Source organism: Oncorhynchus gorbuscha, linkage group LG03 (assembly GCF_021184085.1).
Source record: "Oncorhynchus gorbuscha isolate QuinsamMale2020 ecotype Even-year linkage group LG03, OgorEven_v1.0, whole genome shotgun sequence".
In the NCBI taxonomy this organism is placed as follows: Eukaryota; Metazoa; Chordata; class Actinopteri; order Salmoniformes; family Salmonidae; genus Oncorhynchus; species Oncorhynchus gorbuscha.
The window spans coordinates 23076080-23098658 of record NC_060175.1 but is presented as its reverse complement, the minus strand read 5'-3'; the positions used below and the strand labels follow the sequence as shown (position 1 = coordinate 23098658).

The 22579-nt window shown below is 40.5% G+C and overlaps 1 protein-coding gene across 3 annotated transcripts in view; it reads left to right on the top strand.

The window, feature by feature from the left end:
- Positions 1-617: 617 nt before the first annotated feature.
- Positions 618-22579, top strand: part of LOC124028695 (peroxisome proliferator-activated receptor delta-like) — a 48800-nt gene continuing 26838 nt past the window's right edge. For 2 of the 3 annotated variants that reach the window (XM_046340695.1, XM_046340692.1), the window contains exon 1: positions 619-994. The gene's annotated coding sequence lies outside the window, so the exon portion shown is untranslated. Of the gene's footprint in view, positions 995-22579 lie in introns of all 3 variants that reach the window. The other variant, XM_046340699.1, reaches the window with a different exon arrangement.

Here is a 22579-nt window from a genome sequence, read left to right as displayed (position 1 = left end):
ATGGACAATTTTTCTTTTCTTTCAGAACAAGGACATTTCTAAGTGAGATACACTATCATTCAAAAGTTTGAGGTCACTTAGAAATGTCCTTGTTCTTGAAAGAAAATAACATTTTATATATGCAGATACACTACCGTTCAAAAATATATATAAACATATATCGGGTGGTAATTAAATAATCACCATCCAATTATGAATAATTATCATTTAGGGTGTGGCATAATAACACGTTCCTTCTGTGGGTTACTGACAGCCACAGAAACATAGGGAGTGGTGTATTTATTATTATTATTATTATTATTATTATTACTGATGATGGGACTATAGTTTTTTTCACCGGTTATATCATATTGCTGCAAACGTACAGGAGTTCTCAAACATATTAAAGGTGATTTTACACTTTTAACATGTTTTTTCTTTCCACAATGAGTAGGTCAGACTGGGTACAAAATATGGATAACGCGCTGTGCACGTTCATTCCTAAAGTCTAAGTAAATCATTTGTAGGATAAACGTAAACTTTGCTCTTGTTGTTATTTGCCTTTTCATTCTGAAAAGCAAAGTACCGTAAAATCGATACAGTGACCACACTGACACTCGACACTACGATGTACGCGTTTATCGGATGGTGTGACGTCAAACCACGACGACAGAAGTGCGTGTGACAGATCGTGGAGCTTCGCTAGACTGAAGAAAAACAAAAAAACTTTGGGAATAACATGTCCTACAGTTCGACCAACATGCTCTGTCTATTAACGTACGATATATGCAACGAATGAACTAATAGGCGACAAGCGTATTATATTTACGTTTAAAAAAGTCGCAATTCGAGTTTGTCAGGTAACATTAGAAGATGCTGGGGAAACAGAAATAACGTTCCGTGTGTTTATTAATGAACGTGGAATAAGAGTCGGTGAACACATCGGCAGGCGAAAGTCAGACTGTCCAGGATCCAACTGCCTACTGCTCTGAACAATTGTTTGCATGCAGCAAAGGTAAAATTATATCAACTTGACCTTAACCAACGTTAGCATGTCGTAAAGCTTGCCTAAACTGCTGAGCTTCAACTACACACATAGCTTACCAGCTAACGTTAGTACTGTAACCATCTCACATAAAATGACCTAGCTAAGTTAAATAGCTAACGGCAACTTAGAGTAAAATGACAACAAGCTAGTTAAACTGTGGGTCAAATGTCTCGGCATGGGACAAATACATTTGTTTTTGTGTTGTGGATATATGAAACATCATGCCAAGCATTAGAATCAGAAGACATGCTAATCAGTTAGCTAGCAAGTAAGCTATTTTAGCTATCCAGTTAACTGCTAGCTATCAAAATCCAGTCTTAGTTTGCTGACAAACTACCTCGTGTCATCAATTTGAATACTGAACATATTTCAACATTTACAAACTTATCTAACTAACATATGCAATGTGTGGCTACTTGCCTAGTTTTCATTTTTACTAGCTAGATGACTATAACTAGATGCTAATATGGCTAGCCAGCTCTAAGTCTGTGTGTGTGTAACAAACGTTGGCTAACTGAAGTTCCCATTTTATCAGACAGAATATTTATGACCTGATGATATAACTACTACTAGACATGATAACCTCAAGAGTAAACAGTAAAAGGCTAGTTTATGACAGTGAGTGTTAGCTACCATCTGCTTCCCTTTTCAATAATCAAAATAGTTGATTATGGGATTGTAAAAAAAAAGGAATATATTAGATATGACACGCTATAGCTAATAGCTAAATTATATGTAGCTATAATTATGCAAAAAAGTTGTAACTGAAAAGATTTTAATCTCAATTTACAACTTCATTACAACTGCGCGTTTTGTTTAGTGTTTCATCTAATCCAGTAGGGAGTGATGGATTCCACCAGGGACCCAGTCATTCCTTCAGTCTGCAGGATGACGGGTTTCCAGTTTATCATACCAGTGAAATATACGACTTGGAGAAAGGGACATGTCAGATATAGCTACATTGATACTTGATTCCACCATGTCCCTACTTCACAAACAGAAAATGAAGCAGTTCAACTGAAGGTTGAACCATAGTGAATCCTCTGTTGTTTTAGCAGTTGATCAGGTTTTAAGTTGGCCTAGTTGTGGTTTGTTTGTCTATCGAGTAGAGCATTAGTGGAAACAGTTGCGTAATGGCTGTACTAGTGTTTGTGTTAAAGGCTAATGTCGGGGATGTGTTTACTGTTGTTTGTAGGGCTGTGATGATACAAGTGTCGCAATATTTTTTTCCATGACAAAAAATGAAATCACGAAGCAAACTTAATTCTTTGGTCCTTTAAAAACCTGCTGTATTGAAAATATTGCGTGCTATAGCTTGAAAAATAAATAAACGTGACTCTGAATGACAACATAATGATGTTTGCTTCCAACATTAGGGCTGTTTTCCTGAAGAAGTTAATTCCACTTCGTGTTTTGTTTGAGACTAACTACTATCGTGATACTGGTATCGTCCCGGCCCTTCTATCCAGCAGACGTTAGTGGAAACAGTTGCGTAATGGCAGTGCTAGTGTTTGAGTTTCTACCAAACTCTTGTTCCCCCAGTAGATACCAGAGAGAAGCAGCCCACACTGTGGGCTGAAGGGTACTCGGAATACAGAGTAGAAACGATGATGATGCTGCTGTTGTGTTATCATTAACTGTCTAGCCTCTGTGTGTGTGGGTTGGGTTAGTCTTTTCTCTGTTTCTCACATATACTCCCTCACTTTCTTTCCTTCAATCCTATTTCAGTTCATCCCCATCAGTCCACCTTTTACTACCTCTTCAACTCCCACAAACTCTCCAACACTTACTCATTAAATCTCTCTTTCTGCCCCCCCTCCTTTTCTCTCCCTCTTTTACCACTGCTTCCCCCTTTGGGGGGCTTTATGGCAGGGGGTAACACTGTTTGTCTGGAGAGATGAGTTTCCTTCCTTGTACCCAGTGCATTAATGCTAGCTCTGTCTCTCTCTCAGCTCTCTTGGTGGTGAGACACACACACACACACACACGTCTGGCTGTGGGGGTGTTTTTAGACTAGCTGGGAGGTAGGCCTATCTAATGTCAGGGATGTGTTTACCATTGTTTGTAGGGCTGTTACGATATAAGTAGCACTTTTATTTCATGGCAAAAATGGAAACAAGAAGCATACAACTCTTTGGTCCATTAAAAACCAGCTGTATATAAGATATTGTGTGCTGTAGCTTGAAAAATGAATAAACGGGACTCTGAATGACAACATAATGATGTTTGTTTCCAAAATTGTGGCTGTTTTCCTAAAGAAGTCAAATCCGCTTTGTGTTTTGTTTCCTTTCCACTATACTAACGAGTATCGCGATACTGGTATCGTCTTTGCCCTAGTTGTTTGTCTAGATTGGTCAACATTTTCCCGTTGTCAAGCCAGGTAGCAATTAACAAGCAACAGTTGTTTGCCAGCAGAGTCTATAAGCAGGGTTTAAGGGGTCTGTGAATAGCACTCTTCAGAAAGTGGGTGGATCTATCCAATTAGATGCTTAATTGCATTACTCAACTTATTATGGGTTTAGTGGTCATGAAGCAAGGTAAGCTACCAGCTCTGGGGTGCATCTCAGTGATATGGGCCCATTGCAGTGGGCAAACAAGCTTATTGGACAAAGCCTTCTTTACTCTATTTGTTTAGTTTAACTTAGTAGTTAATATAACTATAGAGGTTAGCAAGCCAGGGGTCTTTAACCTTTTATTGCCCAGGGACACCCTCCCAGGAAAACCAGTGACCCAGGAACCCCTTGATGGCAAGGAGAAGTAATCAACATTTTAAGATGAATAGATTTGGTTGACAGTTTTCCATTATTTTGACCTCCCCACATTATAATTGGATGAGGAAGTGTAAATTCTAACATGGCTTATTAGCTAGAAAGGTAACTTAAAACACATTTTCACTAAGAGCGGCTGTTTAGCTAGTTAAACAAAGGTTATCCATGTCTTGGCAAAAATGTACTTCCAAGTCAAGAAAGCTTACCAGCAGCCAGCGGCACTTGCCGTCAGGTTTAGAGTCAATTCTATTTCAATTCAGGAAGGACACTGAAATTCCAATTGTCTTCAATGCTTTTCAATTCTGAAAAATTTGAACTGAGGTTGACTTTCTGAATTGATATGGAATTGACCCCAACCCATCTTGTCACCTATTCGTAGGTGCTTTTTCAAAGCCTGTGTCCGATTGTGTAATTGGCTCCAATGTATGTAATTTGCTCAATAATAGGAGTTGAGAAAGAGAACATAAAAAAAATGTTATCCTCTTTTCTATGTTAGGTATGTAATAAAAAAAAGTGTATTGTAGTTGCTAGCAATATTCATAACATTGGTGGGGGGTACATTTATAAAAAAAACATATATATATATATAAAAATTGGTGCACCCCCGGTTGAATACCCTAGCTATAAGCATCTAGCCACGCTTTTTGTGGAAGCAGAATACAATGCTACAGTTGGCATCTTGGCGTCTGTGATGATCATGTTAAATTATTGTGTCCCTTTAAGAGAGCACAAGAGTTATGGACTAAGGGAGTGAGAACCGGAGGAAGAAAGCCAACCCAAAATGTAAGAGTACTGGACAGAATGTATATAAACGAGCCCAGGGTTCACATATTCCTCACATTGGATTCCCCTTTTATTACTAAGAACCACTTCAACACAGGGTCATGTTCTGTTTTTTTTTCTATAAACAAAAGTCCTCCTCAGCCTATCATTTGATCACGTCTATGGCATTTGGGTAGTCATTGGTAATATTTAATGCACAATGCATTTTCTGTGATTATTGAAGTGAACAACAGCAGTTTTAGTTGTAGTGGCACCACACCCGACTAGAGCTGTGTGGAGGACGCGTTGTGTGGTTTCACACCTCATCGGTCTGACTAGGCAGTTAGTTACCACTGTGTGAAAGGACACAGACTTGTGGGTTGGCTTGGGCATGTCTGCTGATGTTGATTCATTCGTGCTGCAGTGGGAGGTGCAGCAGGCACTTGTTAGTGCCAATTGGTGATTTAGAAATGTCCTTTACAAGTCATTGTAGTTTGTTTATGGTCAGTGTTGTGTGTATTTTAGGGGGATGTAGTCAGGGTTGCAAAATTCTAGTAACTTTCTCAAAATTCCCCAGTTTTAAGGAAAGTTATACCATAATTTTGCAACCCTAGGAGAATGTAATGTCAGGACTATAATGGTCTGTCCATGTTCCTTCTAAGTAATTTGCTTTAAATCCTTATAGAGTAACAGTTGGGCTTTGGGCTATATATTATCTTAAAATGTTGAGGTGTGGAGTAATATTTATACAATGTTCTTTCATTGTTTAGAAAACCAGGAGCAAGGCTACTTGTTGTAGCCATAAGCATAGACCTAGTTGAAGTTTATCGGCTAGTATTTTGTATTTTGCAAGGATGTTGCAAGAACTTCCAAAACGTTTGTGTTTTGTGTGGAAGAAGATTCATCTGTCTACATTGACACTAAGCCTTGTTGCTTATGAAAGAAACACACTACAGTCACAAAACTCAGTTACTAGGTCTATATCTGCTGCCTTCAGTCAATCATGACTTGGGGTTAAGTTTCCACCCGGGTGAGTTTAGACTTGTCCACCCACACACAACCTGTCATATTGGTTTGCCCTAGTAGAAGCATGTTTGAAAGGGGTCATTTGGTCTCTTATGACTGTGATAATGGAAACCAGTCCATTCATGCTTTCAGTATATGACAGAAACCCGTAACCTAGATTACAAATGCACCCATATACATCATGAATATACACTGCTCAAAAAAATAAAGGGAACACTTAAACAACACAATGTAACTCCAAGTCAATCACACTTCTGTGGTGTTCTCTGGCATTTGCCACTGGCGCCCTGTGCTCTTCACAGATGAAAGCAGGTTCACACTGAGCACATGTGACAGACGTGACAGTCTGGAGACGCCGTGGAGAACGTTCTGCTGCCTGCAACATCCTCCAGCATGACCGGTTTGGTGGTGGGTCAGTCATGGTGTGGGGTGGCATTTCTATGGGGGGCCGCACAGCCCTCCATGTGCTCGCCAGAGGTAGCCTGACTGCCATTAGGTACCGAGATGAGATCCTCAGACCCCTTGTGAGACCATATGCTGGTGCGGTTGGCCCTGGGTTCCTCCTAATGCAAGACAATGCTAGACCTCATGTGGCTGAAGTTTGTCATCTGTGACATCATGTCTCGCTCCATCCACCAACGCCACGTTGCACCACAGACTCTCCAGAAGTTGGCGGATGCTTTAGTCCAGGTCTGGGAGGAGATCCCTCAGGAGACCATCCACCACCTCATCAGGAACATGCCCAGGCGTTGTAGGGAGGTCATAAAGGCACGTGGAGGCCACACACACTACTGAGCCTAATTTTGACTTGTTTTAAGGACATTACATCAAAGTTGGATCAGCCTGTAGTGTGGTTTTCCACTTTAATTTTAAGTGTGACTCCAAATCCAGACCTCCATGGGTTGATAAATTTGAATTCCATTAATTTTTGTGTGATTTTGATGTCAGCACATTCAATTATGTAAAGAAAAAAGTATTTAAGAATTTTTCATTCATTCTGATCTAGGATGTGTTATTTTAGTGTTCCCTTTATTTTTTTGAGCAGTATAGAATGTGTGGACTTGACTGATGTATAACATTGTGGTGGCATTCATATCTTTGGTGTAAGAGATGGTAAGAACAGGCAGAATTCATCTAGGTCAGTTGAAGAGCTAATAGTTGATGAACTCCATAGAATCTACCTACGCCATGTTCCCCTCCTTTTAAAAGACTCCCTCTGGTCTTTCACAATGTGTGTTTACCACTGATCTGTGTCGGAGGGGAAAGGTTGACCCATTCAGTGTGTTTTAGTGGGCACGGAGGGAGGAGCAGCAGGTAATCTGCTCTTTCACATGAGAGGAGAGATTGGGGGGGGTGGCAAGGTGGAGATAAGGGACTGGAGTTGGGAGCATGAGAGGACTCAGGAAATGCACAATTCACAACATCAATCACCCACGCAGAGTTCCACAAACAGGGACCAGACAGAGAGAAACCTGTTGGAATACTGGTACAATTCAACCCTTACTGCCCTTCCTCGAAGCAATCACAGATCTCTGAGAGCATTATTGGTGAAAGTAATTGGGTGGAATCTTGACCAATTGATTGGCTCTATTGTAGTGCTGAGCGATTAGTGCTTTGAGTTCGGTTCGATTAGGAAAAACAAAATATTTTTTAAATTTTTATTAAATGCTCTATGTATTATGTGGGTTGAATGCTGTAATAACACAAAACATACAAGTAATACAATTCTCATGATGGTAGTGACTCCATTACTACTTATTAACCATCATTTATTTACATTACTTTACTTTAATCAAATATTTCAGTTGTGTATATTACATTTGTTTTATTTGATGAATTTATAATTTTTTCCCCAAGTCATCTCATCTGTATAGATCTGCTGCCTATGTTGTCTTGACAAAATCACTATTTCAGTAGTTCTTCAGGGTAAATGAGGCAGTTTTATGACCGCTGAATACTAACTATCAATCACTTAGATCAGGGGTGTCAAACTCAAATACCCAGTGGGCCAAAATGTAAAACCTGAACAAAGTCACGGGCCAACATTGAACAAATTAACCTTTTAATATGGACCCAAACAAGTTTTGCTTTAACATTGAATATGGAACAAGCATCGCTTATTACCATACAATATATAATTTAATAGTGGAGACATGCAAAATCGAATTTCAAATGAAAAAACACATCAATGGCATTCATTTATTAAATAAATAAAATTTAAATAAAAATTGTATGCCTCTTTTCTATTTGCAGCCTTCTGATTTAAATACCAAAATAAACTTTTTCCACTGGCTAATCATTTTATAAATAAAATGATAATAAATCAATCAACCATTCAAGCCCATGCCTTGTAGCAAGAAAAAGTGCATAAAGAAAACGTTAATTATTGCACACTGGTCTAATCTGATGTGCCCAAGCCAGATACCTGGCATCTCTTCTTGGATGCTAGTTCATCAATGTCTGGGCTCAAGCTCTGAGCTGAAGAAATCCTCAGTATCGAGTGAAGATGTTCATCAGTCAGACGTCTCCTGTGAGTTGTTTTGGTCATCTTCATCGAGGAGAAAAGTTGCTCGCATAGATGAGTGCTGCCGAACATGGAGAGCATCTGAGCAGCTTGGGTGCTGAGCTGAGGCATTGTGTCAGGGATGAACCGTGGAAACTGTGCGGCGCCCACAGCATCATACTTTGACTTCAGCGTGTCGTTGCACTGGAGTTCAATCAGCTCCATTTGGATGTTGGTTGGTGCATTTTCCAATTCAACTGCGAAGGGATTACTAAGCAGTTCAAACTTGCATTTCTGGGCATCGAAGTCGGCAAATCGCCGGCTAAACTCAGCGGTGAGAACACTGAGTTTTTCAGCAAACTGTGCGCATGGGAACACGGCAGTAGAGATCTGCGCTTTTATGGATTGGCAGCAGGGAAAATGGCAAGGGTTTCCTTGCAGCATCTGATTCTCCCACAGGCACAGTTTAGTTTTGAAGGCCCTCACTGCAGCGTACATGTCTGTGATGATGCGCCCCCGCCCCTGAAGCTGCAGGTTCAGCGCATCGAGATGGCTCGAGATGTCACAGAGAAATGCCAGCTCACACAGGAACTTTTGCTCCCGGAGCTCTGCTGTATCCTTCCCTTTGGTTTCCAGGAATTGATATATTTCCTCACGCAGCTCGAAACATCTGTTCAGTACTTTTCCTCTGCTTAGCCATCTCACCTCTGTGTGATACGGCACGTCTGCGTATTCCGAACCACACTCCTCCAGAAAAGATTTAAACTGGCGGTGATTTAGACCTTTGGCTCTTATAAAGTTAACTACCTGTGTTACTGTAACATGTTCCATCTTTAGGGCTTTGGCACACAGTGCTTCCTGATGTATGATGCAGTGGTAAACAGTTAGCTCACCTGCACAGTTCTCTTCCCGCATCTTCTCCCGAACCATGCCCACCAGTCCACTCTTTTTACCGAACATCGCTGGCGCACCATCTGTCGTTAATCCAACGAGTTTATCCCATGGCAGCTTTATTTCAGTTACACATTTGGAAACCTCCTCAAAGATTTCCTTTCCTGTGGTTGTGCCATGCATTGATTTGAATCCTAATAGCTCCTCCGTAACACACAGATTTGAGTCCACTCCACGGATGCAGCTCTCATCCACAGCGAGGGAGAACGCAACAAAATCTTTTCCCTTTTCCATCAGCTGGTCATACAGATTAGTGGCAAGATCACATGTGCGATCAGCTACTGTGTTCCTGCTCAGGCTCACGTTTGAAAATGCTTGTTTTTTCTCTGGGCATACGAGGTCACAAACCTTCATCATGCACTTTTTCATGAACTCTCCCTCATTAAAGGGCAGGGCTGATTTTGCGATCTCTGCTGCCACTATATAACTAGCCTTTACAGCAGCCTCGCTTTGTGATGTGGCTTTTTTAAACATATTCTGTTGTGAAACCAAACTTCTTTTCATCTCCTCTACTTTCTGGCTCCTTTGAGTCATGTCCTTGTATTTGTCATGGTGTTTCGTTTCATAGTGTCGTCTAATGTTGTACTCCTTACTTACAGCCACGTTGACTCCACAAACAAGACAAACAGGTTTGTCTTTTACATATGTAAACAGATATTCTGCCACCCACTTGTCCAGAAAGCTCCTGTTTTCTGCCTTTTCGCCATTTTTGGGAAGGGTTCACTCGCTGACAGTTGTAGCGTCTATGTTGCTATGACTACTGTCACAGAGGAGAGAGCGTATCTGGGTCCTGTCCTGATTGGCGCGCGAAAACAGCAGAGCATTATGGGATTCGTAGTATTAGTGGTGAATGCGCTGTATAATACCGGCGGGCCAGCTCTAGTAGTAATTTGGTATTGTCTCGCGGGCCAAATATAATTACCCCGCGGGCCAAATTTGGCCCACGGGCCAGAGTTTGACACCCATGACTTAGATCATGTATTTTCAGGTAGAGATGCCTTGCGAAGCAACTGCTCTCTATCCATCTCGATGGCACATTGTTCTCTCTTTTACTTAGCAGGTGTAATTTGATAACAAGATGGCTCTGACAGACATGGTCATCCTGTTCCTATCTCCTAGCCAACTTTGCAGTATTTTGTTTCTTTTATTTTAAAAAATCTTACGTTATTTGTTCAGAACATTTATTGCATTATTACCTACAGCCAAAAATGACTTAATGTTACCAAACTCAACTTTTAATCTTTTCCAGTGATGAAGACATGGATGTTTCATGGTATGGTGGGGTATACAAAATTCAAAAGGCACTCGGAACATCTGAGCAATCTTTTTTGCAGGTGCATGGCAACAGTTGAACAAGATGAAGGAAAAAGGAAACCGCACACTGCTCTTGATAGTATTACTGATATTTAATAAGCTTACGTATCAGCCTCACGGCCTTCGTCAGAGCTTTTATGAATAAAAAAAAATTGGTGGAGTATACAAAATGGGTCAACTTTGAGCACCTCTTATCTTCTGAATGTTTTGGCATATACAAATATGTATGGAAAGTTATTTTTTCAACTGAAAAGTGATTGAAATGAAACGGAAGGACCCTCCAGCCAGTAGATTAGCTCTGGCCCAGCCAAGCCTCTCATTACTGCTTCAGGATCTGCCCCTTTTCCCCCCATTTTCACCTAAAATAACATACCCAAATCTAACTGCCTGTAGCTCAGGCCCTGAAGCAAGGATATGCTTATTCTTGGTACCATTTGAAAGGATACACTTTGAAGTTTGTGGAAATGTGAAAGGAATGCAGGAGAATATGACACAATAGATCTGGTAAAAGATGATGGAAAGCAAAAAACAACTGTTCTTTTGTATTTTTTATACCATCTTTGAATTGCAAGAGAGTGGCCATAATGTATTATTCCAGCTAGAGGTCTACCGATTAATCGGAATGGCCGATTTAATTAGGGCCGATTTCAAGTTTTCATAACAATCGGAAAAATCTATTTTTGGGTGCTGATTTTGCCGATTTCTTTTTACATTTTTTTATTTAAAAAAAATAATATATATATACCTTTTATTTAACTAGGCAAGTCAGTTAAGAACACAGTCTTATTTTCAATGACGGCCTAGGAACGGTGGGTTAACTGCCTTGTTGCTAAATGACTTAAATGTAAATGTAAATGTCATAACAATCGGAAAAATCTATTTTTGGGTGCTGATTTTGCCGATTTCTTTTTACATTTTTTTTATTTAAAAAATAATATATATATACCTTTTATTTAACAGGGGCAGATCGACAGATTTTCACCTTGTCAGCTCGGGGGATCCAATCTTGCAACCTTACAGTTAACTAGTCCAACGCTCTAACCACCTGCCTCTCATTGCACTCCACGAGGAGCCTGCCTGTTACGTGACTGCAGTAGAAGCCAAGGTAAGTTGCTAACTAGCATGAAACTTATCTTATAAAAAACAATAAATTAATCATAATCACTAGTTATAATTACACATGGTTGATGATATTACTTGTTATCTAGCGTGCCCTACGTTGCATATAATCGATGCAGTGCGTATCGTTGCTCCAACGTGTACCTAACCATAAACATCAATGCCTTTCTTAAAATAAATACACAGAAGTATATATTTTTAAACCTGCATATTTAGCTAAAAGAAATCCAGGTTAGCAGGCAATATTAACCAGGTGAAATTGTCATTCCTCTTGCGTTCATTGCACGCAGAGTCAGGGTATATGCAACAGCTTGGGCAGCCTGGCTCATTGCGAGCTAATTTGCCAGAATTGTATGTAATTATGACATAACATTGAAGGTTGTGCAATGTAACATGCCACCCGTTAGATAAAATACAGAACGGTTGCGTAGTTCACTGAAATAATAAACGTTTCGTTTTCGAAATGATGATAGTTTCCGGATTCGACCATATTAATGACCTAAGGCTCGTATTTCGGTGTGTTATTATGTTATAATTAAGTCTATGATTTGATAGAGCATTCTGACTGAGTGATGATGGGCAGCAGCAGGCTCATAAGCATTCATTCAAACAGCACTTTCGTGCGTTTTGCCTGCAGCTCTTCGCAAGCACAACGCTGTTTATGACTTCAAGCCTATCAGCCTGATGGCTGGTGTAACCGATGTGAAATGGCTAGCTAGTTAGCTGGGTGTGCGCTAATAGCGTTTCAAACGTCACTCGCTCTGAGACTTGGAGTAGTTATTGCTCTGCAAGGGCCGCGGCTTTTGTGGACAGATGGGTAACGATGCTTCGAGTGTCGCTGTTGTCAATGTGTTCCTGGTTCAAGCCCAGGTAGGGGCGAGGAGAGGGACGGAAACTATTCTGTTACACTGGCAATACTATGGTGCCTATAAGAATATCCAATAGTCAAAGCTATATGAAATACAAATGGTATAGAGAGAAATAGTCCTATAAATACTATATTAACTACAACCTAAAACCTCTTACCTTGGAATATTGAAGACTCATGTTAAAAGGAACCACCAACTTTCATATGTTCTCATGTTCTGAGCAAGGAACTCAAACGTTAGCTTTTTTACATGGCACATGTTGCACTTTTACTTCTCCAACACTTTGTTTTTGCTTTATTTAAACCAAATTGAAAATGTTTCATTATTTAGTTGAGGCTAAATTGATTTTTATTGATGTATTATATTAAGTTAAAGTAAGTGTTCATTCAATATTGTTGTAATTGTCATTATTACAAACAAAAACAAAACAAATTGGCCGATTTTAAATCGGTATCGGCTTTTTTTGGACCTCCAATAATCGGTACTGGCGTTGAAAAATTGCAATCGGTCGACCTCTAATTTCATCCCAGGTACAATTTAGGAATTCAGTCTGTGCAAAGTTTTAGACTGATCCAATGAACCATTGTATTTTTGTTCAAAATTGTGTCAAGACTGCCCAAATGTGCCTTTTGTTTTATTAATAACTTTTCATGTTCAAAATTGTGCACTCTCCTCAAACAATAGCATGGTATTCTTTCACTGTAATAGCTACTGTAAATTTGACAGTGCAGTTAGATTAACAAGCATTTAAGCTTTCTGAAAATATCAGATATGTCTATGTCCTGGGAAATGTTCTTGTTACTTACAACCTCATGCTAATCCCATTAGCCTACCTTAGCTCAACCGTCCCGTGGAATGGACACTGATCCCGGAGAAGTTTTAAGCTGCTCTAATTGAACACTTTATGCATTCCTTGCTTTGTCTTAATCACAGCAACGCTGGGGATTGTTGGGAAAGTCTTTTGAAGTTTAGCATTTGGATCCCCTGCTGGAGTCTCCGGGCAGTCAGGCTCACCTGGCCAATGTCATTGATTGGTCAGAGAATGGGTTGTCATTGGTCATGTCACCGTTATAGGCTATTTCAATATTTCTTCCATGACAAAAAATGAAAACGCAAAGTAGACCAAATTCTTAGGTCCTTTCAACCTGTTTTGTGTAAAATGGTGTGTGCTATAGCTTGGAAAATAAATACTTCTGATTCTGGATGACAACACAATGATGTTCGTTTCCAACATTAGAGCGGTTTTCCTAAAGAATTTAAGTCCGCTTCCTGTTTTTTTTCCCTTACCACAATACTGATGAGTGTTGTGATACTGGTATCGTTCTGGCCCATCACTGTTATGTATCGGAGTTCTGCCAAGTGGGCTTTGTTTCGCCTACAGGGTGTCCAGAAATTGAGAATTGATGACGTAACTAGTTTGAATGCAGAATAGGTTGTTGGACTCCTCCAAACTTGGGTCAATGAGTTATAAGGTTTTTAAAAGTGAAAAATATTGAAGAGGGAAAAATATATATTTTTAAACACTTTTTATATTCCCTTGAGTGTTACCTATGCACTCAGAATTTGTCGCAAAAACATTCTTTGTTATTTTTTTATTTTTTTAAATGAGATTTATTAAATTACATGCGTTTTATTTAATTATTAAATTAAGTCATTCGGCGCGACCATGAGTATTAAAAAATAAAAGCTTTTCAGACCGATATTTTAAGCAAAGAGTAGAATATTAATATGCATGGTCTCAAATATTCAACATTTTAAGAAGTTATAAGTTACAGTATAATATCATAGTTTTTTTCACTTGACGAACCCTCATTTTGAATGACCGTCAACTACAACTTCTGTTAGATAAATGAAAAGCATAACATTTTACAGAAGTGCATTTACCTCTTATAGACTGAGCTTCTCTCTGCATTTTGAGACAATAACATGATTGAATTGTTTTTTTAACATTAACTCTGATTGTACTGAATGATCATTCCTGGTCGCATTACCACTTTGTTATGGTCACATTTTTTGGGGCAGAACTCACTCTTTCCCTCTTAATCAAACACACACACACACACACACACATTAAGAGTAAACATGGTTTCTTATTCAACAACAATGAAGCCTTTAATGTTTAATAAAATACCAAAAATGTGACTCGAATGATTATCACTCAGAAACATTTCAAGTTCATGACAATGAAGTTCATGACAAGATTAAATTGATGCATTATGATCAATGTTAAAAACAGTGTTAAGAATCATTGTAATAATAAATGAATAGTAGTTAATGAAATACAATAATTCAACCTTCAAACATTAAAATATAAAATACAAAGTGTTTTTCTACATTACAATGTTGAGAAAAAGTGAGATGTTTCTTTGTTTTTAAAAGAGACTGCAATCTTCATTGCGTGGACAAGTTTTTCTGATCCTAATATTAAAACATCAATTTATGTGATTTAAGTTTCTACAGAACATTGCAAGATTAAAATTGAGAGTTAAGTGTAATTTTTATTACGTTTTTTATTTCACCTTTATTTAACCAGGTAGGCAGCTTGAGAACAAGTTCTCATTTGTAACTGCGACCTGGCCAAGATAAAGCAAAGCAGTGTGACACAGACAACAACACAGAGTTACACATGGAGTAAACAATAAACAAGCCAATGAAAAAAGAAAGTCTATAGACAGTGTGTGCAAAAGGCATGAGGAGGTAGGCAATAAATAGGTGATAGGAGTGAATAATTACAATTTAGCAGATTAACACTGGAGTGATAAATGAGCAGATGATGATGTGCAAGTAGAGATACTGGTGTGCAAAAGAGCAGAAAAGTAAATCAAATAAAAACAGTATGGGGATGAGGTAGGTAGATTGGGTGGGCTAATTACAGATGGACTATGGTTAGCTGCTCAGATAGTTGATGTTTAAAGTTGGTGAGGAACAACAAGATTGTGCAAACAATTCATGGGATTCAAACATTGAACACAAATAAATTATCACTTTGTAGCAAAAGTTGTAACACGAACTCATTGAAGTTGACAATCAAACTTGCATTCTTAGAACAGTGTTTTTGATGTAGTTTAACTAGTGTGACAAGAAAGCAGCCCAGTTTGTGTCAGATAACCGAGATGCTCTTGCGCTGAAGGGCTTGGGCTCACTGATCATTGACTTCACATCTCCCTCATAGTAGAAGGTTATGTCTGGCACATAGGGCCAGACAAAAACATTCCTCACTCCATGCTGCTGCATACAAGTGATCTGCACTTTCTCCCCAATCACCTTCAGTACCTGGCCTACAAAGGGGTGGTCTTTGTAGCTGACAATGACAAAACTGCCTAGATTTTCAGTAAGTGTTGACTTGGCTGAAGCTTCATCTTGCTGTTCCTCAGTAATGGTGTTCTCCTGATGGTGTTCTTCATTGAAGTTCACTTCCACAGCACTGAAACAGGTGTTGCAGATGTTTGGTCTGCTACAGAAGGAAGACACTTCAGTGTTTTATTTTCCCTGACACTGTGGAGGTGACCTGGTGCAACTTCGTGGTTCCTTTGACTCCAGAAAAGTTGTTTGGCACAGCTTCCTTGTGCTTTGTGACATCTGTAATCCAAAATAACTTGATGCTCGATCCACTCTTCGAGTAGTTCGAATAACTCCTTGGGAATCTGCACATCCTCCCCTGTTGCATGTGTTTGTCTGTACAATGTGTCACAGCCCCACCCATACCATCTGGTGCCCCCTTCCCGTAACCCTTTTCAGAGAACTTCCAGGTGATTTGTTTGAATTCGTAAATATATGGCTGAGTGTTCTTCTTGTTTCTGTATTGAGCGACGGGACCATCACTCTTCATGTGGAATGTCGTGATTTGTGGATTCTGTTCTTGACCTCTCTTAGGACAGGTTCCAGGTGAGCCCATACTGCTCTCTCATCATGTCTAAGGGAGTCAAATATGGTGGCGTAGGACTGGGTTTCCTCTGATTTGTACACAACACTTGTATGGATCGTAGCCTGCTGTCTACTCTCCCCAATGTGGAATGCCTGAACACAGTAATCTGTGTTCTGACGATAAAGCATTTGCTTGATAAAGGCATCGGCAAATTGACTCTCATTTATTATAGATAGATAGGAGGGTAGTTATTTATGTAAACTTATTTTCAGTATTAGCTGCTTGATGTGCTATACTATAAAACCCCAAAACTGACAAAACACATCATACAAAACTTGTGTTTTTACATACAAGGAGATAATATGATGTATTTGTGTGTACAAAAAAAAAAATATATATATATATCTTACTACAAAGACAGACAAACATATTGACATCATTCAGTACAACCGTTGAATTTCTGGTAACTCCGGATTATCCTTTTGGTTACACCGTATGACTTTTCTCACAAACATGTTTTAGAGGCAACTGCTTATGGACGCATGTGAACACTTCACTTAACATTAAGTATGTATCTTGAGTATCGAAATAAATTATAAGCTTTTCAGATAATTTAACATTTTATTTTGTTTTTAGCGGTCGCACCGAATGATCAGATTTTTTGGCTGACATCTGACAGGAAGTGGACATGTAAATTTATCAAAGTTTTACGAGAGACTCGCTAACCTTTTCTTAACCGAAGGTTATCTCACAGGCATCTTCGTGACGTCGCATCCTGTCACATGAGTACCATCATGTGATTTGATCCAAAATAGCGACTTAATGTCGGTCATGAAGGCTGTTTATCCAGACATAAGTATTTAAAACCTTTCTGCCTAAACCGTCTTACCCATACAGATGTATAGTGTAAAAGACCCTTAAAAAATCATGCCAGAATAATTATTTGACAGTTTTGTTATGATTTGAGATGTCACTTTTTTAACCTTTAGATCACTGAAAGTGACCTTTTCCCCCCTCACATTTAACCATGAAATATTTTAGGACTGTAGTTACATACTATCAAAATAAAGTTGCACACTCCATGTATAAGGCTCCCGGATATCCTTTCTAAAAACATTGACTCCTAGTGGTCTGATTATTGACTTTGATCTCATGCCCTTCTTATGAACACATTTTTCCTTTATAAACAAGTCTTATAAATTTACATTTTCTTTCTACATCTTATTAGCATACACATATGCCCCCTCTTAATGATGCTCATTATACATTAAGGTTGAACCAAAATATTACATGTAACAAATATGAAATTATTATGTGAATTTGAATGAAAAAATAATGTATGTTGATGCTAATATGATGTACAATATTCCATTATGTTTCTATAAGATAGCAATAGTGTAATATATTTAATATGCCATATACTATTTTTTTAACAGTTTCACTAGTTAATTATAATTAACTTAATCATTATGACACACCCCTCACTATTTTCATTGGTTGCACTAATGGCACAGTTTGTCTACATAACCTGGTTCAAGTATCCATGACATTACCCTGAGGATGGCACAGTGATGCAGAAACGTTGGTAAAGACCCATTAAATTGCTGAGAGTTTATACATGTAGTGTGCAACTTTTAGTTTATTCGGCGTTAGTCAGGACCAAACAAGAAATGTCCTCTCACTGTCAACTGCGTTTATTTTCAGCAGACTTAACATGTGTAAATATTTGTATGAACATGACAAGATTCAACAGATGACATGAACTGAACAAGTTCCACAGACATGTGACTAACAGAAATGGAATAATGTGTCCCTGAACAAAGGGGGAGGGGTCAAAATCAAAAGTAACAGTCAGTATCTGGTGTGGCCACCAACTGCATTAAGTACTGCAGTGCATCTCCTCCTCATGGACTGCACCAGATTGGCCAGTTCTTGCTGTGAGATGTTACCCCACTCTTCCACCATGGCACCTGCAAGTTCCCGGACATTCCCTCCGATCCAACAGGTCCCAGACGTACTCAATGGGATTGAGATCTGGGCTCTTCGCTGGCCATGGCAGAACACTGACATTCCTGTCTTGCAGGAAATCACGCACAGAACGAGCAGTATGGCTGGTGGCATTGTCATGCTGGAGGGTCATGTCAGGATGAGCCTCCAGGAAGGGTACCACATGAGGGAGGAGGATGTCTTCCCTGAAACGCACAGCGTTGAGATTGCCTGCAATGACAACAAGCTCAGTCCGATGATGCTGTTACACACACGTCCCCAGACCATGACGGACCCGCCACCTCCAGATCGATCCCACTCCAGAGTACAGCCTCGATGTAACACTCATTCCTTCAACGATAAACGCGAATCCAACCATCACCCCTGGTGAGACAAAACTGTGACTCGTCAGTGAAGAGCACTTTTTTGCCCATAGGCGACACTGTTGCCGTGGATGTCTGGTGGTGAGGACCTGCCTTAAAACATGCCTACAAGCACTCAGTCCAGCCTCTCTCAGCCTATTGCAGTCTGAGCACTGATGGAGGGATTGTGTGTTCCTGGTGCAACTCGGGAAGTTGTTGTTGCCTTCCTGTACCTGTCCTGCATGTGTGGTGTTCGGATGTATCGCTCCTGTGCAGGTATTGTAACACGTGGTCTGCCACTGCGAGGACCATCAGCTGTACATCCTGTCTCCCATCCTGTCTCCCTGTAGTACTGTCTTAGCATGCAGCATGCTTAAGGCACATTCACACAGATGAGCAGGGACCCTGGGCATCTTTCTTTTGGTGTTTTTCAGAGTCAGTAGAAAGGCCTCTTTGGTGTCCTAAGTTTTCATAACTGTGACTTTATAATTGCCTACAGTCTGTAAGCTATTAGATTACAATTACAATGAAGATTACAAAGATCTGTGAAGTTATTTGGATTTTTTACGACTTATCTTTGAAAGACAGGTCCTGAAAAAGGGACGTTTCTTTTTTTGCTGAGTTTATATATATCACATTTTACGTAAGGATTCAGACCCTTTACTCAGTACTTTGTTGAAGCACCTTTGGCAGTGATTACAGCATCGAGTATTCTTGGGTATGACGCTACAAGCTTGGCACATCTGTATTTGGGGAGTTACTCCCATTCTTCTCTGCAGATCCTCTCAACCTCTGTCAGGATGGATGGGGAGCGTCGCTGCACAGCTATTTTCAGGTCCATCCAGAGATGTTCGATCGGGTTCAAGTCCGGGCTCTGGCTGGTCCACTCAGGGACATTCAGAGACTTGTCCCAAAGCCACTCCTGCGTTGTCTTTGCTGTGTGCTTAGGATTTTTGTCCTGTTGGAATATGAACATTCGCCCCAGTCTGAGGTCCTGAGCCCTCTGGAGCAATCTGCCATCTGTCAATGATGAATTTACGGTGGTGGGGTGTTGGACTGATTTTGTTGATTGTGTACATACCCTCTACAAACTGACTAAATGATGAAAACGATGCTGGTAGCAGAATTGAATACAGCGGAGAGTTCCTACTACAATGCAACTCAAACACAAACGTGCTGGATATCCCAATGATCCATCTAATCCCCAATTTTCATTTGGGTTTGTAATCCACTCGCAGACAAACGTGGAAAACGCAGGGCAATCACACACAGACTTAAAAAATGTAAGAACAAACTTACCCACCACCTTGCTGATCAGTGCCCAGTCACTAAGGGGGAAAGCGGATGAGCTGTCAGCGAATCTGCTCCTCCAACACGAATACTGGGAGGCCTGTTTGCTGGCGTTTACTGAGACTTGGCTGGATGACAGAGTCCCGGACAGGGAAGTGGAGCCGGCTTCACTCTGGTCAGAGCGGACTGTGATCTGACAGTCACAGGGAAACATCACGGCGGGGGCGTCTGCCTGCTTGTCAGGGACCAGTGCTGTAAATGGATCTTGGTAAGGAGAGATTCTGTACCCCCGACATTGAACTGCTTTCTGTGTCACTGCGACCCTACTATTTGCCCCGTGAGTTCCCCCAATTGTTTGTTACCGTTGTGTACATTCAACCGAAAGCTAATCTAACAAAGGCGTCAGAGAATATATAATCCGTCACAGAAACTGGAATCCATCTCCCCATTGCATCCACATTTATTTTAGGGGATTTTAACAACTGTACTTTGCACGAAGTCCTGCGCACATACCACCAGTATGTGAAATGTCACACTAGGAAAAATAAGACTCTTGATTTGTGGTATGGGACAATACCAGTTGTGTTCCCGGTCACCACCTGGGGACATCAGACCACAATGTTGTCTACCTCAGGCCAACCTACTGTCCGCTCCTGGAGAGGGAGAAATCCACAGTTAAAACTGTCCAGATCTGGAAGGACAACAATATCACTTGTCTCCAGGGGTGTTTTGACTGTATTATGTGGGAGGTATTTGAGGACAGCAGCTCTGATCTTGATGAACTCACAGATGTTGTTTCAGACTATGTAAACTTCTCTGTTGAGTCAGTTGTGCCTACTAAAATCTGTAAAAAATCTTCCCAAACAATAAGCCTTGGGTATCAAAACATCTCAAATCACTACTTAATAGGAAGAAGGCAGTTTATGCTGAGGGTGATAGACAGGCTTTAAGAGATGTACAACGTGAGATCAAAAGACGGACACTGGTGGACAAGGAGGCATACAAGCAAATGGTGGAGAGGACCCTCTCCTCAGGAAACTCCAGGGTGGCCTGGCAAGGCATTAAATCCATGGCTAGTGCCCTCCACATAGGCAGAGGGAAAAACAGTGCTGACCTTGGGAGACATGAGGGCCAGAACATGGCTAATGAACTGCATGTTTTCTTCTCAAGAATTGAATCAGACAATCTTGTGTTGGAGGTAAAACAAATGGAAGCACCAGTACAAATGTTTGAGATGGTTGTTAAACAGGCTGACGTTTTGAAGTAAATTGTTCAGATGATGTAACGCACACAAAAGCCTCGGCCCAGACAAAATAAGTGAAAAAAATATGTGTTAAAGCACTGTGCTGAACAATTGGCTGGTGTTTTTACAGACATTTTCCAATCCTCACTTGACCAGCAACACGTGCCAGTATTGTAGAAAAACTCAATTATACCAATTCCTAAAGCATCTAATCCCTCTGTGCTGAATGACTACCGCCCTGTCGCCTTGACATCCTTAGTAATGAAATGCCGTGAGAAAATTGTAAAAAGTCATATTCTCAGGGTCACCCAGAAGCTCCTCGACCCATTTCAGTTTGCCTATCAGCCCAGCAGAGGAGTTGATGATGCCATTCTTACTCTCCTCAACATGGTCTACAGACATCTAGAGGGTGCCAAAACCCTGACATGGGATTGTTTGTTGACTTTTCTTCTGCCTTCAACACAAGCCAGCCTTACATTCTGGCACAGGGACTCATTCTGGACTTCTCCTTAGATGGGGGGGGGGGGGCTGGTTTGTGGTTGTTGGACTTCCTGAGCCAACGGTCACAGCGGGTCAAAATGGGCCCCCACGTGTCGGACATACGCAACACCAACAAAGGCGCTCCTCGGGGATGTGTTGTACTAGTTCCCATCCTGACAGACACCTTAAGTTCGCTGATGACACTGCCTTGATCAGCCTGTTGCATGATGACGAAGAACATCATGGCCCAGTCCTAGATGACTTTGTAGAGTGGTGTGACGAATCACACTTTGTCCTCAATACCAATAAGACCAAAGAGACGTGCATAGACTTCAGGAAGCATACAACACCTACCTCTGCAACATCAGAGGTTAGAATATAGAGATTTGCAGAGGTATAAAAATATCTAGGTGTCCTCTTGGACAATAAGCTTCTTTGGAGTTAATGTACAGATCTGATCTACAGAAAGAGTCCATTGTAATTGTACTATACTGACTCTGTTTTACAAATCTTTCATTGAGTGTTTAACTGTTTGTTGGTTTGGCAATTCCACTGTCAGCCAGAGAAATATGCTGAGAAGGATCTTCACCACAGCAAGCAAGGTACTTTGAGTCAAGCAGACAGGCCTGGATGAGATCTTTAAGGTCAGGGCCCTCCGCAAGGCTCACAAAATCCTTTTAGAGCCAAGCTCCCGTTGTACCCGGACTTTGAACTTCGCCCCTCTGAGCGCAGGTATAGGGCACTGAGGCTATCCTGAAAATATCCCAATCCACGTGATCGAAGCAAATCTTGAAGCGTGGAACCCGATTGGTCGGACCAGCGTTGAACAGACCTGAGCACGGGCGTTTCCTGTTTTAGTTTCTGTCTATATGCAGGGAGCAACAAAATGGAGTCGCAGTCAGATTTGCCGAAAGGAGGGCAGGGGGAGGGCTTTGTATGCATTGTGGAAGTTAGGTAGCCTTGTTTTCAGATTAGCTTTGTTTAAACAATAAATGCAGCCTCAGGATATATGGT